Below are 18,047 nucleotides of genomic sequence, written 5' to 3'. Positions count from 1 at the left end.
TGTCCTAGACAAGCCTCAGTAATTCCAGCAAATATACACAGCAGGCATCACAATAGCTGCTAAAAGTACAAACCAGATACTTCTGCTATCTTGTCAGCTCACTTCTGCCCTGCTTCTTGACAGTCTGATTGAAAGGTGAGTTTGGGCTTTTTCCCCATGACAGAGACCTAAACTGAAAGCATTATAGCAAGCAAGAGCATGTTTCTGTGTAGGATCTCAACAAAGAAGAGATCCATGCAGTTATCTCAGCCCAGGACTCTGCCTGGCCCTATAAAGCCCTTCTTTCAAAAGTTAGCAAAGACTTTCCAACAGAGAAAACTTGGAAGAAATTTTAAATGAGATTTTAGCCCCTGCCACTGATAGAAGAGCTGCCATGTGAGAAGTTAAAAAAGAGAGACAGAGGAAAAAAAAAAAAAAAAAAAAAAAAAACTCAGTCCTATAATACCAGCCCCATGCCTGCCTTCGCTATGGCAGTTGGTTTCTTTGGGCCCACTGACCTTGAGCTGGGAAACTGATCACGTGTAGCTCAAGTTATCAGACATCACCTGCCTGGGTGCACGCTTCTGACTTTTGTCTGTGTTTCTATTACACAAATGCCACCAGTTCTGTCTTAGCAAGATTGAATTGAAGATTGAACTGCCTGAAAATCCAGAGAACTGAGCCTTGCCTTCCCCTCTGCTCTAGCTGGAGACCTGGCGCTGGTCTCCTGCACAACCCTAACTGTGTATGGTTCCCATGAGCAGATCTGGAGGAGATTTATGTTTATCCACACTCTCATGCCCGCTGGCCTTCTGAATCAAAGGTGGAGTTGTAAACCAAAGAAATTTACTGCAAGACTGTAGTATGTGCTTGTGAAGCTGAAGCATTTCGCTCCTTTTTTAATAAGGTTAAAAATAGTTACAAGTGGAGCCTTGGAAAAGGGCTTGAAAAAGCTCTGTAGTGCATCTGTGACTTGGGCCTGGCCAGCGTTTTACAGCCCTGCCTGTTAAAAAAAACAACAACAAAAAAACCCATAGTTCCTCTCGCTCGTCATCTTCACCAGGCACACTAACAGCTCAGTCTGTGCAATGCCCTCTCTGCATCCCAGAGCAATTTATGGGTCCAGCCCACCTCTGCTTACAATTAGGGGAGCCCATATGAGCTACCTGTTGACTTCTTTCACCTGAACTTCGAGACATGATGCAGAAAAGCTCTGGCAAATGAGGCGAAGCCTTACCTGGATCCAGCTTTGAGCTCCCGGTGGGGAGAAAGCACAAAATATTGAAGAGGCAGTCCATCTGGATACTACCACTGCCATTTGGGGTGGAATAGAGAGAGCAAAGCAAATTAAATCCATAAAGCCCGAGACCAGGAAAGAAACCAAGTTAGGGAGAAGAGCTTCAAGCTCCTGCCCCATCCAAGTCACACTCCTTTCACCTACGGAGCAGCCCCATGTGCATCTAAGTAGAAAACTGCAGCAAAAGCACCATGCCTCCTGCTGCAACATAAATGGTGATGTGATTATAAAACTCCAGATCAAAGGATCGAAAGGACCCTGGCCAAATGCCAAGGAGAGTCATGGCTCCTGATAGAACTAAATCTGGTCCAATCTGGATCTGAGAATAATAAAGCAATTAACCACGAAGTGACAGAAGCTGGATTTCACAGTCAAAGCAGTGCTAACCAGCCATTTAGCATCAGGAGAACAAGACCCCTTTCTTCAGCCACCTGCGGTCACCACCCCACCCCCTACTCTGACTCCCTCCCCCCTGCAACTGGTTGAAAGGAAAAGATTAAGTCCAGGCCTGTACTAACAGGCAGATAGGGAGGGGACAGGGGGACAGACCCCTCATTCAGAGGCCTCCAGAGGACACTTTGACTTGGCTCAGAAAAAAAGAGCTTACTAACTACTCAGAACTTTTCAAAACAAGGCTCTGACTACTTAGTTAATTGGCAGAGATGAAAGGCCAGGATGCGATGAGAAAAGGTGGTGTTATCAAAAATTGAGGGAAAAATCCAAGCAACAACCGCAGTTTCATCGCTAAAGAGTCTCAGAAGCCTTTAAAAAGTGAGTATTTGAGAGTCCTGTCTAAGTACACAGGTCTCTGGGGATCACCTTGAAGCTTTGACCATCCTTGTGGTTTTACCCCAAAACACACAGACACACACACAGACACGCAGTATTGCTCAGATTCTATCTTACAAGTGGGTTCTGGCCTTGCCACCTGATAGTGGAACATGTGCCCTGTCAGGCCACCCGTTACCCACCACAAAAGACTGTAGACCTGCGCACGGTTTGGAGTTCTTTGGTCAATTAGTTTATACACTGAGGTTTATTTTTATCTTGCCTTCTCCGGGGAGAAACCTAGAAGGAAGAAGCAACTACTTCTATTCCTTAGAGATGTTTTTAAAGAGCTATACAGTGCACCTGCGAGTGTATGTATCCTATAATGGGATCATTTAGTCCTAGCTAACTGCTATAGTATCACTGACGCCTTTGAACACTCAACATATTCTCATCACCCTGCTGAGTTCCTGTGAAGCAGAATTCAATTTACTGATACTTGAAGGTAAAAAGAGAAAAAAGAAAAAATCCTTTCCACTGCACTCTTTAGAGAGAACTACATATACAAATCTATTTGAAAAGGTTAGAGAACCAGATCAATTGAGTAAGCCACGTGCACACTCTTGAGGCTGAGCTACGTGGAAGGGGCGGTGGGCTCTGAGTCTTAGGCGCCCTTTCTAGGGTACGTTCTCCCAGCGACCCAGTCTTTGGTTGCCCCGCAGCTCCCTTACTAACAAGGAAAAGCCAGCGTCTCCTTCAAATTGGTGTGATGACTTTTCTTTGGGCAGAGGTTTCCTTTCCCAAGAAAAACCGTCTTTAAATATTGTTTTATTTAATTGGACTAATGAATCTATTTTGTATAAAAGAAAGCCCAAAATGAAGAAATTACCTTTCCTTTCTGATAAATACTATTGACCATAAATATCATCAGGCTGATGTCCTTCAAATTTTCCCTTCTGCGAAAAGAACGTAGTGTATGTACAGGAACACATGCGCATCTAGGTTCTCCTGCTATTTTCGCGGCTGTATTTTAACCACTGCGGGTAGGGCATGAATGGAAACACTGACAGGCCCTAACTACAGCGGAGTTAGCAGGCACCACCACAAAAGCCATTTAAGCTCCTTTTTTGCTTAGAAATGATTGGTCCAACCAATGAGAGCAGGATAAACACGGCTGGCATCTTAATGACCTTTGAGCATTAGCAGATGGCCTTTTTATGATCACAGATTAGCAGTACATGGTCGTTTGTTAATGGCCAGTAACAGGTGCCAGTGGTTGCTTACACTTCTCTCTGTGGCTGTTCTCTTACCTTCCCAGGGTGAGCAAGGAGCCTGGTCCCTCAGTGAACTTGCTTTTTCTGCCAGCTTTTCTTTCTTTCTTCACTGGCTACAACACAACCCATCTCCCCAAGGCCAAGAGGAGTTTGCAGTCACTTTGACATCTAAATGTCCTCCTTTCCCTGTCTCTCTGTCTCTCTGTCTCTCTGTCTCTCTGTCTCTCTCTCTCTCTCCCCTCCTCCTGTCTTCCTTCTCCCTCTCCCTTTGTCTCTCCCTAAAAACATTCTCCTCTGGATCCTGGTGCCTTGCTAGTTTTAAACCAAATGGAGCCAAGACCAAAAAAAAAGCAGTGAGCCAGGCTTATTTAGAAGGGAAGCCACTGCAACCTTTCCCTTCCACCACTCACACATGCACCCCTCTATAGCAAGGCCACGTTCCTCCTGCACATGCCTCCTCTCCAGGACACGTCCCTCTGTGTGCCCACTTCCCACCTCTGTGCTCCCTCATCCCCAAGAAGAAAACCAGCTGTGTGGAGCCAGTGCCCAGTTTATGTAAATGATTTTCCACCCATGTTTGGGTAAATATCCCCTCAGAGGAGTTTATTCCATTACGGGAGCAATTCAGGAGGGCACCAGGCTGCAGAGTAATTACCAAATTGGTCTCTCTGTGTTCATCTCTGTGGGTGGGGAAAGAGAACTCCTACAATTAGCCTCAGATGCTGACTGACTCCAGGGCCCTGGGGCTGAAATCCTCAGTGAAGCCTATGGAGCCCATGTTAGATTCTGAGCAGAGATGCAGCTCACAGCGTTCACACGGCACTGACTGGAATCCCCTGCCCCAAATAGGAGGCTGTGACCCTTTCTTCTCAAATGCAGTCATTGGAAGGAGGACCAGCCAGGAAGGGAGCCCTGCATAGCTTCCTGCAATTCCTGTATAGAGGGGAACCCTTTCTGAAAAAATGTTGCATTTCAAACTGCAAGTTGAATGTACATCACTGGAAAACAAATTGCTTGTTCCAATATGTCTGTTACAGCTGCCTTACAAAATACAGCTCAGGAAATTGCAGGCATCTTATTTAAAAAAAAAAATTAGAGATCCCCAAAAGGACAGATTTGTCACAGAAATGAATGGGAATGTAGACATTTTAAGGATTTCTTTTGGATGGGTTGAGGGATTTTCTCTATATTTTGACAGAACTGTTCATTAAAATATCATATTTTCAATTCTGAAAAGCTGTGTGTTTTTCAAGTGAGTATTACACCTGTGGGGATATTCATCACTGTTTGGGGGCTAATCAGGTCCTGTCTGGGAGGAGGATTAAATGACTATGGACAGATTAAATCACAAAGTCAAATTTAAAAGGAGACACTTTTCTGGGTTTATGCTGGAAAACTGTGAATCTACCCCCTTCCCTCAGCCTTGGGCCTCTCCACGGCGTCGTGAGCTCCCTGCGGGGACAGTGTTCTCAGTTCTTGGTCACATTTTGAGAACCCTGGTCTTCACTCAAAGCTTTAGCTTTGTCCCAGCCTCTCACACTGTGACTCAGAATTACAAAACCAATTAAGGAAAGGAATCCCAAGGTACTGGATTTCAAGATCTGTTCGGCAAGTTTTGCCCCCATTTCAAATGTGAAAGCAAAAGAGGCAGAAAGGAAAGAAGCTCAGGCTTGGCCCACAGGGTGCAGTGTTACAAAGAACGAACGTTAGTGGAGACAGAAACCTGGCTCCCTAGAAACCTAGACGCCAAGTAACAGTGGCCTCACCACTGCTGTTCCCTCCATCAAAACGAGGAGGGTGAGGAACAGAGGCTGAGTGAGCTTTGGGCAAACCAGCTCTAGGAGGCCTGCCATGGAGGAGAGCTAGGCTGCGTCTCCCATGCCCACCAATGCTTTAGTAATCAGATCCACTTCGTTCTCCACCTAGACCATGCCACTGGAAAGCGCTAGTGTTAAAGTACTGGTATATAAATATATCTTCTTGGCCTGATTCAAATTTAGACTTCATCTGTGTATCACCTGCAGTTAAAAAGATAAAATGGAAAATCCATTACTAATTAGACTGTTAAATTAAACTGTTTCAACTTTGTTTTATGAGCGGCATAAAGTACACAAAGAGAAGACACAAAGTGGCACAGGTGACCTTTAGCAATGACTTGTGGCCACCCTCGTGCTTCTTGAACCCCTTGCCTGAATATTTGTAGATTTCTTAACACCTGATATTCCTGCTTTACCACTTCTGAACCAGAAGGATTTATTTTTAACAGTCCCTCACCCACATAATGACTTTAAAATTCTTTAGGTTCATACCTTTAATATGTAGCTGGGAGTTAAGAAATAATGTCAATTAACAAGTGAAGCTAAGAGGTGCTAATGGAGTTAGCTAACCACTTTATTCTAGAAAGCAACACAAGTCCATAGAAGAATCTACTCATCCCAAGATTTCCATACTTTGGCAAGGGGTCAGCGAACTATAGCCCATAGGCCAAAGGAAGCCCAGTGCCTATTCTTATACAGCTGTGAACTCAGGATAGTGTTTATATTTTTAAATGGACTTTCAAAACTAAAGCAATTATATTGATTTGTGTATGAAAATTATATTACATTCAAATTTCAGGCCTTTGTAGCTCCATAATTGAAACTTTGCTTGAACCCAGCCATGCTCACTCCTTAGGCTTGGCCTCAGCTGCTCCTCCTGCACTCCAGTGCAGGGTTGAGTAGCTGCAGCAGAGAGTGCATGGCTTGCAAACGCTAAGCTGTGTACCACCTTGCGCTTTACAGAGAAAAAAGCAAAAAACAAAACTCTTGCCAAGCGTGTCTTCATACGTGGCTTCGCTGCATTGACAGAGGGAAGCTGGGTGCCGCTGGCTTCAGTGAGAGAAACTGTAGAATGGTTAGTTCTGTTAGAGGTGTACAGTGCTGTTAATGTAATGGTACAGCAGACATCTTAGCATCTCCCAAAGCTAGGACATTGGAATGAATCAGTTAAGACATCCAATGTTATCTTTTTTGTGTCATCATATAAGTCGCCATCTTCAAAGCCATTACATATTTGTACAGTAGAGCCCAGGGACTGGAGGTCTCCGAGCTCGACTGTTATTATCATGTTTAGCTGTGTGTCCCTGACTGTATCAGAGCAGCCTCACTCCAACAACTCTTGTCTTTTATTATATTTTTCTCCCCAAGTTTTTTAAGGCTCAGGAGATGCTGTAGAACAGGTCACTTTTTGAGGAGCAGTTCCCTCTCAAGCCAATGGGAGAAAAGATTGTCCCTCTACAAATGCACTGGGTTCGTATTCCTCTTGAGAACCGTGTCCAGTACAACTTCTTCCTCTGCCACTGAGTGCATGTATTAAATGTTTATTTTAAAATTGATTTCTTTTTCTCTAGCCTCCCTCTTTCTGTCTCTTCTTCCCTTGCTTTTTTCTCCAAGTACAGATTTTAAAAGTTTCAATCCCATGTGTCAAAGTATCTGTGCTTCCTAAGGAAAGTCACATAACTTCCCAGAGCCCATTTTTCCATCTCTATATTAAAGATAAAATTTACAGTCTTGAAATGTGTTATAGGGGTGCATGTTATAACCCCAGCATGTTGGGGCTGAAGCAGGAGGATCAAAGCTTGAGCTCAGATTGAGGAATTTAGTGAGACCCTGTCTCAAATTAAAAAATAAAATAAAATAAAAATTTAAAGATGTAGTTCAGTGCAAAAGTTCTAAATGATTTCAGTCCCCAGCATCAAAAAGAAGGGGGGACACAATTTTGAATGTACCTGGATTTAGTGTGTGTCTGGCATTCAAATTCTCTTCAACAAATGGCAGCTACATGAATGGATGATATCTATATGGTATAGATGTATAGAAAGATAAAATGTTATACTCCATGCTTCTAAGATAATGACAAACACATGAAAAGTGCTTAGCAAACACTTGACTGAATTTACTGTTTACTTATTTATTCCTTCACTGAGCACTTATCAAACACAACTACATGATCATCAGTTCTATGCTAATATGGAGCCTCAAAGGAACTGAAATACACTCACTGGGATTTTTACTTTGTCAAGGAGCTACCTATATCTACCAAGATATAGATAGCAATATGATATATTAAATGTCACATCTGGCACACAGTTGGCATTAATATGTTGCATTAACATATTCTGGCTGAATTGCCACAAAGAATAAAATGCAAACTATGTTTTTCAAAAAAAAAAGCACTAGGGGAGATAAAGTCTAAAAGATCAAAAGAATTAGGAAGACTCTTAGAGGAGACGTACCCTCCTAAGAAAAGTCTAGTGGTGAACTAATAGAAATACTGCAGAGGAGCACTACAAAAAGAAGATTATCAAGATCATAAGGGAAATTAGACAAAGACAGTGGTAATGTCAAAGGAACCAGACCATGGTACGAAACAGACCTGGATCAGACTTCAATTCCTCCACTTATCAGCTGCATAAACCTGGGAAAGTTACTTAGTCTCTTTAATCATCATTAATAAAAGAATAATAAAAGCTGACATCAGAACAGATAGGTAACAACAATCTGTGACAATTGTTATAATATTATTTAATGCTAGAGAGTCGCAGGTAAGTATTGGTGGAGAGCTTTGATTAAAGTTTCGCTCTCTGAGTTTTGAGCTCTGTAAACTTAGCATCCATCAGAGGAGGAGCTGCTGGGTACATTTTAGTGATAGTTTTGTTCTTGACTTTCCTCTTGTCTCAGCGTTGGGTGATAGTAACTGGTCCAGCCCATCCTGATGTTGTTTGAAAGTGTGTCCACCTAGACATGCATACAGGAATAATTAAAGTCCCCTCTTCCTCCTGCACCACCTTTCTGCCTTCTGAGTCAATCAACTCTGTTAATTCTACCTCTTTAATAGATGTGATTTCCTTACTTTCCATACCCTCACTGTCACTGATTTAACCCAGTCCTCCTCGCCTCTCCCTCACAGGCATCTGTTCTTTCCTCACCTCCATCTGACTGAATTTACTGTTTACTTATTTATTCCTTCAGTGAGCACTTATCAAACACAACTACATGATCATCAGTTCTATGCTAATATGGAGCCTTAAAGGAACTGAAACACACTCACTGGGATTTTTACTTTGTCATTTTTACTTCTCCATACTGTGGGAGGAGTGGTCTCTATGTAAAACAAACATGGCTCTGCAGTTCTCCTGCATCAGATCCTTTAATGGTTTTCTACTACCTTCAGGAAGAAGACTTGACTTTAGCATATGTGTTGGTTACCTTTCTGTTACTGTAACAAACACCTGAAACAATCAGCCTACACAGAGAAAAGGTTTTTTTTGACTCACAGTGTTTGGAGATTTCCATCCCCAGTCAGCTGGCCCTCACTGCTTTTGGACCTGGGGTGGCACAAGGTACAGCCAAGTTGTTTACCTTATAGTTAGGACAGAGAAAGAAAGAAACTGGAAACTTCCCCCAGTGATTCCAAGACTTCCTGTTAAAGATTCCACCATCTCCCAGTAACATCACTCTGGGAATGAAATCTGTTATATGTGGGCCTTGGGCAGACATTCCAGACCACAAGTAAAGCAGTGTGATGAACAAGAAACCCCATGATACTGTTCCTTTCTAGTTTGGTCTCACACACACACACACACACACACACACACACACACACACCCCAATATGCCTATAATTTCCCAAATATGCTTTAACAAAATTGTCATACTCCTTAGTTCCAGAATTCATGGCACCTTGTCAGTGGAAACTGTCCTTAACACTTCTGCCTTCCACACTGAAGTGGGTGTCCCCAGCAAGAGGGCCCATCTACTTTGTATAAATGGTGCTTAATCTGACATTGGTCCATCTATCTGCTACTTCAACGCTATCAACCTACTTGTGCCTCATAGGGAAGGTCTCTCTTCTCTTCATATCTCTAGAAAAAAGTACACATATGAAGTATGGAGAAGGGCAGTGTAATCGATGGGTACATGGATAGAGGGATAATTGGCTGGATTTCAGAATGACAAGAGTTCAGAGTTATACGTCTACACAAGAACCGTCAGCTAGGGAGTTATTTGAGGCTTTGAGAGTTCCTAATTGAAGAGAATTATAGTACAAATGAAAGAAGACTCAGGTTAGAGTTTTGAGGGATAACAGTGCAGTGGGACAAAGAGGTCCTAACAAGTAACACAAATAGAAAGTAGCGGGGTGCTCAGATGGTCCTCACGTGTGGCTGATTACAGTGTAAGCAAACACTGACATCCAAAACATGGTGCACATCTTAAGAAATGGACCTACTCTTCATTTGGTTGTCCACTGAAGGAACAGTTTGTAAGAGGAAAACCAGAACCACTCTAAATATCTGTCTGCAGGAATGGTTAAGTAAATGATATCCCCGCATCACAGAGTATTTTTCAGCCCATTCACATATTTAATTATAAAAATCTTTGTTAGGGGCTGGGGATTTAGCTCAGCAGCAAAAGCGCCTGCCTGGCAAGCGCAAGGTCATGAGTTCGGTTCCCGTAGCAGAGAAAAACCAAAAAAAAAAAAAAAAAAAAAAAAAAAAAAAAAAAAATCTTTGTCACTGTGTTGGAAATTTGTTTATAAGGCAATGTTCAAAAGAAAGCCAGAGAAATTAAATCAAGATCATGCTATGGAACTCAAGGGCAGAGAGACTACCAAGGAGAGAGAATGTCGACAGGGAGGATGACAGGGAGGATGTCAGCGAGGTCCCCATCCCTTTTGCAAGAAGGAAGGGGACAGAGAGATGAAGAAAGGAGGAGGGAGGAAAGGAGAGATAAATAAAGAATGAGGATGTGTTGTGTACATGTACCAACTTCCATGATGCGTGTAAAGCTATGTACTGAAATAAAAAATTTTTACTGAAAACAAAAGCAAGGAGATTGCTAAGGACTTGCGGTCTATATTCTAGACAAACTCCATTCTGTTTCACAGTAGGTACTGTGTGTACACCTCTGCCCTTCTCCCTGGAGTAGAAGCCTCCTGTAGAAAGTCTCCATCATATTTGTGTGCAGGGCAGTGCCCAGCGTGAATGCTCAGCCCTCTGTGCCCAGCACCCTTCATATTATCCAGGAGTTCAGAGCCATCTTTCCTAGTTCTCTCTCACTCCCTATTTTAAGACAGGGTTAGCATTGCTGTCATTTCAAAAACTCACAGAAGGTTAAGTGATTTGTTTCCTTTCATCACAAAATATTGGCCCCACTAGAGTACGATCCCTCAGCTACCACCCAGATCTGCCCCACCCTGATCCAGAGTCCTGCCCTGTGTCTTGTCAACTGAATGACTTTTCTTTTATCTATTTAGTAAGAGTGGTTACTTTTTTGATGTTTATACAATTACTGTTGTCCCAGTGTTTTCCCTATATGTGTTAACTAAGCCATCTCCAGTTGTCAGTGCCCCTAGAGGGCAAAAGCTGTGGCTTTTGCTTTAACTTTTGCAGTAGTGTCAAGCTGAGTGTCGCACCCTTAATCAATTGTTGGAGGATGATGATGCCTGCGCTAATGACAGCAGAGGTGACTCCATCTATTCACCGCTCTTTTTCTCATTTCCTGCTGGGATGGATAAGCCTTTTGAAAGCCAGTTCTAAGGGACATTGGGAAGACTGGTGGCTGTGAATCATGGAACAGTGAAGGTACCTGCTGTCCTCCCAGTAGACAAAAGGACAAGAAGTTCACACTGCTGGCTCACGGGATACTCAGTAGGAGAACCTAGGGGTTTGGCTGAATTAAAGAGCATTCAAATAATATAGGGCATGGAATCGCGGGGTAAAAAATAGGATTCCTGTGGGGAAATTTTCTTCAATAGAAAGCATGGGGGACAGAGCCATAGAGTGGCCAGGATCTCAGAGCGTCAGTCATCCCCCATCTTCCCATTGTCATGACGGCAGCTGAATAACAGGTACAGCGAGGGAGCACCTCACTGCAATGCCCAGAGAGCCCAACTGGCATGTGGATTTCCCCACTTGTTAGGTTCAATTCTTACCCCACTCTGTGCTGTAGAGTTCCAGGGACACTCAACTCAGGGCCCAGGGAGCCAGAAGTCAGCTCTTTTCCACCAGCAGAGAAAGAAGGCTCTGCTGCTTGCTGAACCCACTCAGGGAGTATTTATGGTTTTCACCAAGTCAATTTATTCCTGTGCACTCCGGTAAAACCATCATCTCATAACTGAACCATTTCTTCCATCCAAGCCATTAAAACTTTCCCTAGAATGAGGAGAATATGGAAGTTGTTGTGGAGGGAAAATTGTGTCCCCTACCAGTTAGAAGGATATAACTGGTCTCACATGAAATTTGCCACGTATGTGTTGTGCTAAATTCCAAATGTGGCTCTCCAGGATCTTACTTGGATTTGCTTTCTCCCTTGCTCTGGAGTTAAGCCCCTGGTTCCTTTCTTTGCATGATTTCTCAGCATGCATTCCTCATAAATCACCTGCTAAGCTATGATGGACCTCATTGTTCTAAAGGAACCTGGAACTCTTATATGCAGAGGTTGTCTGGAATTTGAAGCAGTGTTGTTTATAAACTAGGTAAAACTTTGTTGTTTCCAAGGAGTTGAAATTCACTTTTCAGACTAATTTCAACTTTTCAGAAAGACTAGGGTGAAGAAGTGTCAAGGAACTAATTCCTATGTAGTTCTGCATGTTGCCAATGTATTGAACTCAGTCTTCAAATAAATCAGAGGGCCACTTTGGGTCTGAATTCTTGTGGATTATTCTGCTTTTAATAGTAGTGTGTGACAATTTGAAAATCCATGCAAGCATATGTTGTTCCCCATCACCACATATGAAATCTAAAATCACTTTGCTGTGTATATGAAGGGCATCAGGTAGATGTTACGTGCTTTCTTATGTTTTATGCTTTATATTCCTACACATTTGAATATCTAAGTAGGTGACAGAAAGAGCATAAGGAAGAGAGAGAGCTAAAGAAGAGAGAAAAATGGAGGCAGGGAAGATAAAATGACTGGGGTGCTACAGACCATTAACTGTTTTCCTCCTCCGGAATCTGGGAGTTTTCCCTCACTCTCTGGCATCTTATTCTCTTGATAGCCTGGCGGGAGTTTAGGTCTCTAAATTATATCCTTTCAGTGCTGGTGTTGGTTGTCGACTGCATTGTGAACAGCAACTGCCCTAGGCCTGCCTGTATTGCATCGCTAAGCAACACTTGGCAACCCTTGCCAGTGCTGTTGCTTCGTTCCGATATTTTGCAATGACATAGTTCTCTCTCTCTCTCTCCCTCTCTCCCTCTCTCTCTCTCTCTCTCTCTCTCTCTCTCTCTGCCTCTGTATCTGTCTCTGTCTCTGTCTCTGTCTCTCTCTCTCTGTCTCCCTCTCTCCCCCCAATGGCTTTGTTCCCTGCTTTTGGGGTGTTGGCATGGCTGAAAGCCGTCCCACAGAGGATGTTTATTGAACTGTAGGAGGGTAAATGATTGACACTGGGCACAAGTGCTTTTGTGTAAAGGCTTTGGCAGGTCATTATTGGATTATTTCCCAATAAATGTCATCCAAATTTATCCAATGCACTGCTGAGCAATGTGCCAACCTGCTCTAGAGCCCTAGTAGATGCTCAGTGCCTTTCATTGGTAGCTGCTGGTTTGTCCAGTCCATCCCTTTGTAAAATTCCAGGCATTGACTAAAAACAGTGTCTTTTGTGCTTTTCATAATTAGGAGAGCATGGCTTTTTTTCCATACAGAAAAGAGCTTACATTAGATTGTCTGTTCTTCAATCATCTCAGATGTTGGTATGGATTCTATTCATATAAACCATGTCCTTTTAAAACCAGAAAGGCATCCCAGCAAGCATCAAATAATCCCCAGAAGTATCTTTAATGGACATAATGTGTTAATGCAAACATATGAAATCAAATCATCATATGCCAGGCCTGTATCTTTTGGAATGCTTTATACAATAACACATGATGGTTTCAATTGTATGATAGGATTTTTGATACATTTAAATGATAGAAGAGAAGGAAGGTTCTTCCCATTTGGTTTGAGGACATAGTGATGCACATGCACTTTATCAGCTGACCTCAATTAAATTCCTAGGCTTCTCTGCACCTCAGTTTCCTTTCCTACACACTGAGGGTTGTAATTCCTGCATGCAATTACATTTCTATGGGAATCAGATTGGATAATATTGGAGAATGCATTTCATAAAACATTATAATAATTTAATGAATGCTTACCATCATCAGAATCTTATTTCCAAGAGGTTTTTTTTGATTCTAATATAATTTTTTCTTAGATAGCCTTCTTATAATTTAACTGATATACCTCTGAAAACTAAGAATAGACATTGACAGGTTAGCCTAAAGCTGAAAACCTGGAGTTTAATTCTCCAAACTGCTTGTTGAGCTTGTAATTATTTTGAACAGAGCAATGTTAGAAAAAATAAGATGACATCATATCATCATTTTCTGTTACTTATTAATACTGTTTCCCCAGTTTTATTAAAGTAAAATTGACAAATGAAAAGTACATATATTGTAATAACCAATGTGATATTTTTATCTATTTATTCATGTGAATGTTACATATTATTTTAAATAGCACATTTCTCAAGGTCTATATTTTTCTTCCCTCCCCATTAATGGTGGGCACTGGGAGTCTGTTATACAAGTCACCCGACTGGCAGAACCTTTGTTGCTGATACACATGCCCCATGTATTATCTCCTCACAGACTTTGCCAGTTAGTAAATTCAGCAAAGGGAGGGTGGTAAATTCTTGGGGGTTTCTCCCCACTTCCTTCTTCTCCTGCTCCTACATCTTCTCCTCCTTCTCCTCTTCTTCCTTCTCCTCCCCTTCTTCATCTTCATCTCTCTCCCTTTTTTTCTGTCCTTTATCTTTTCTTTCTTGTTTTCTTCTGATGGTACAAAGACTCAATATTTAATTTTACTGAATTATATGATTTTTAAACCATTGTTTTATATCACTTATAAAGCAGCTTTGGATCATGGCAGCTCTACCCAGCTGAGTCCTGGCAGTGGCAAATGCTTAGCATTTGGAGATATTCCTCTCTCTTCCATCCAGATTTTCCTTTTTCCTAGGTAATTAAATGAAATCCATTTCTAGAGGTGAGATACAGTGATAACTGTCTACTTTCAAAAATGCTCAGAGAGAGAAAGTAATTTTGTGACGATATCTGTTTAGACAAAATGCAATGCGCTCTAGTTTATTCATCTAGTATGGCATTTTGACATTTGCCCCATGAAGGTTGAGTTCTTATGAGCCAAGCATGCACTGTCACCAAGGCCAGGTGACAGAAAAGCAAATGCCACCCTCAGGATGCATAAATAAAGAGGCACTCACAAAATGCTAAGAGTGTCTCCTCCAGCTTTTCATCCTTCACTCTCCTCACCCTAACCCCAGCCTGCGTAGCTCTGAGATATAAAAACGAATAGACATGGAGTGAGCCTCAAGACATCGTGCAGAAAGGAGGAGGCGCTCAACGAATGTCATCTACGCGAAGAAAGAGAAGAAGTAAAAGGGGTATAGACAAAGTATGCTCGGTGAGAGGGCAGTGTAGACTAACTCCCATGCGAGGGAGAGCTCTACAGAAACTAACTGAAGGAATATGTGGGGTTTTTTTAAGGGTCTCAAATAAAATGGGGAAAACTAGGAGAATGAAGGTAGCTTTATGTTAAAAATACTCTGAGCCGAGTGATATAGAGGGACAATTTCTGGGAAGGAGTGTGGTGTTTTAGGCTAGCACTGGTGCTGGCACCTGGAGGTGGATCATAACTCTTTCAAAATCAGTCCTCACTTGCCATATCAATGGAGACCACCAACCAGGTGGCACTGCTGATGTCTGGGCCTGTTACTGTATTATGGAGCATTTTTTCCAACAAAGGTAAAAGTCTGCGCCATCACATCTTCCTCAAAACACCATCGTGCACCTCTGAAAATTATGCCTCAGCTTGTTGTTAATGAGAAAATAGAAACATGAGGGAACAATGTTAGCTTTTCTTTATTAAAAAATATGGGAGGAAAAAAACAACATTGTGTTTATTATTGTGGATATTTCCAAAGAGGTAACTAAAATTTTATGGAGGGCTTGTTAGTAACTCCATAAATCACTTGACAGCGTCTCTGTTTTAAAATCTCTTCTGCATGTAAGCAGTAAAATGAAGCACACATTGGAAATTCTGATGATTTCAAACTTCAGACTTTCTTTTAAAGTAATAACTTTAATTCAGTTCTTTCTGGCATAAACTTTTTCATCCCATTATGTCAAAAATTGTATTATCCATCCATTTGTCTGTCAGAATGTCTCCCTGTGGAGCGATAGACTCCTGGCTTCTCTATTCTAAACCTCCCCATTACATCCTGCTATCAAGAGTCACAATTTTCCACGAAAGTCTCTGGTGACTTTTGACAATGTTTTACAGAGAACTAGACCAGGAATCGCAGAGTTAAAGGAAATCTTCCATTCTAGCAATGAATATGTAATAGGCATTACACTGTGCAGTATTCCAAAAAACGTAAGGTTCATTAAGTCTTTCTAAAACAGGGACTTCTGTGTAGCTTTGAAAGAACCTGTCTTCATAATGGCATTAGCAAATGGCACTTTGGGGCAGTGAATATTAATATTGCACATTAAGGAACAAATTTGTTTATATGCTGTATAGCTATATGTAGGTGCTGATGATCCAGAAATAAATAAAAAGTGAATTGTTGTCCAGCTTTGTATGTAAATTGCCTTTTGCTTATATACATAAGAATGGTTTTTGCTCCTAAATTCCTTCATATTAACAAGCAGGAGTGTAACTAATATATAAACTAAAGTCATTCTGTTTAATGAGAATGCTAAATATTTTAAAGAAATGCAAGGCTGTGAAATATTGTCAAGGGCATTTTTATACTTAAGTTTAAGAACGCTTATGACTTAACTGTTGAATTATTTAACGTATTCAGCCTGGAAGCACTATTTATGTGTTTTTTAATGTTCTTACTTATGTTGGCTTTTCTTTGCTAAGGATTTAGGACCTTTGATTTCTGTTTATAAAATTTACATTTTTAATCTCCTATTTCTGTGTACTTCCCATTTGACAGTGGCAATAATGTCCAGAAGAAAAGGAAAAAAAAAAAATCCTCCGGAGCTGGAAACAAGGGCTGCATGTGAGAGACACTGAAGTCACATTGCTAAGGGGGTGAAGTCAACTTGAAGGGCCGAAGATAAAAGTCTTACTCAATGAAATATCTGTATAACTAAAAAAACTGAAATGGAAACAAGTACCTGGTTCCCAAGCCTTCCCCCAGAAAGCAGGAAACAGACAGGGAGCCACGCCATCCTGTGAAATCATGGAATTCCAAGCAGTCAATATTTGCTGCTTTGATTTGCCAGGTTCTATTTTTCACCTATGTATTGTTTTGCAATTACAGCCCAGTCTCAGCTTTATCGGAGCAACATAAAAACATATTTTCTCTCATTTTTCTTCAATTAACCTTGATTTATATTTCTTAAACATAGAAGTAGTCTTCAAAGATTTAGGAAAGATTGTGAGCGGAACCCCCACCAGTGCTCTTCAGGAAATGGAAACTGACACTCAGAAGTCGTGTGAGGGAAAGTTTTATCTGAGCTATTCTTGTTAAATTCTACTCATATGGTTAATAATGTAAAAATTGTCCAGGTGACTTGGGATGGAAAGATACCCAGAATTTACCGGAAGAACTTGTGATTCCACAAGAGCTACATTTGGAGGAAAGATAGACAGTGTTGTAGACTGGAATGTTTTGGATCTCCTGGTATTTCACTTTACAGAAAAATATTCATAATTTTATATATGCATGTATATTATATATTAATTATATACTAATATTGCTAATTATGCTGATTCAAAATTTTTCTTCTTTATTAACTCCAAAGGTGCAAAAATGAGGTCTCTAAGGGGTAGGGTCTCAGTCATGAAGTTGGGAGAGAAACTGAAGGTTTCCATGGCCTTTTAAAACTCTTAAAGGTCTTCTGGACATTGATTTTTACTTTCATTTATTCCAGCATTCCCTAACATGCGTTCAGAGGGCGTCATTATATTTACTTTTTAAAAGTGTACACTGATTATATGAGCTTGGGAATACTGGGTTAAACAAAATTCAGGACGATTTTTCAGAGCCTTAAAAAATGTTTGTCCTTTGTGAATCCACAAGAAATAGTGTAATAGCTACCATTTTCTAAATATTTTGACCAGAAATCTTTTTAGTTTTTTTTCTTTTCTGAGTTCCTCCAGGCTAGTGCTCCACAGAGAACAGCTCAGGAAGCAGGGATTTTGTCAATAAAAGTTCACTGAATCCAGCCTATGGATGGGGTCTATATTTACAGTTCATTATTTCTAAGTAATAAGGTCCATTATCAACCGCACTGTAGGAAGACATTGTAGGAAGAAACCTTGCCAAATTCATGTTTATGTCCCTAATTGTTACAGTGTCTAGCATATATATGGGCTCAATAAACAGGTGTTGAATGAATGAAGAAATGAATAAAACAACCTAATGACATACCTAAGTCTGTTTGTGCAGATGATATCATAGTTTTTTCCTCTTCTATGGAAATATTAATACACTGTTCTGTTTCTTTAAGTATCATTGTGACTCAGTCTCTCTGTAATTTTCTTCAAGAAAAAAATCTAGAAGAAGAGAAGTAATTTAATTGCATTAAAGATTAAAAAGATCAAAATTCCTTAGCTTGTATGTAATGATCATGCTGCTGTTTCACCACTACCAGCTGTAGAGTAGATTTGTACCAGC

The sequence above is a fragment of the Chinchilla lanigera genome, unplaced genomic scaffold (genome assembly GCF_000276665.1).
Source record: "Chinchilla lanigera isolate Chin_1 unplaced genomic scaffold, ChiLan1.0 scaffold00023, whole genome shotgun sequence".
Taxonomy (NCBI): domain Eukaryota; kingdom Metazoa; phylum Chordata; class Mammalia; order Rodentia; family Chinchillidae; genus Chinchilla; species Chinchilla lanigera.
This window is presented reverse-complemented; position numbering follows the sequence as displayed.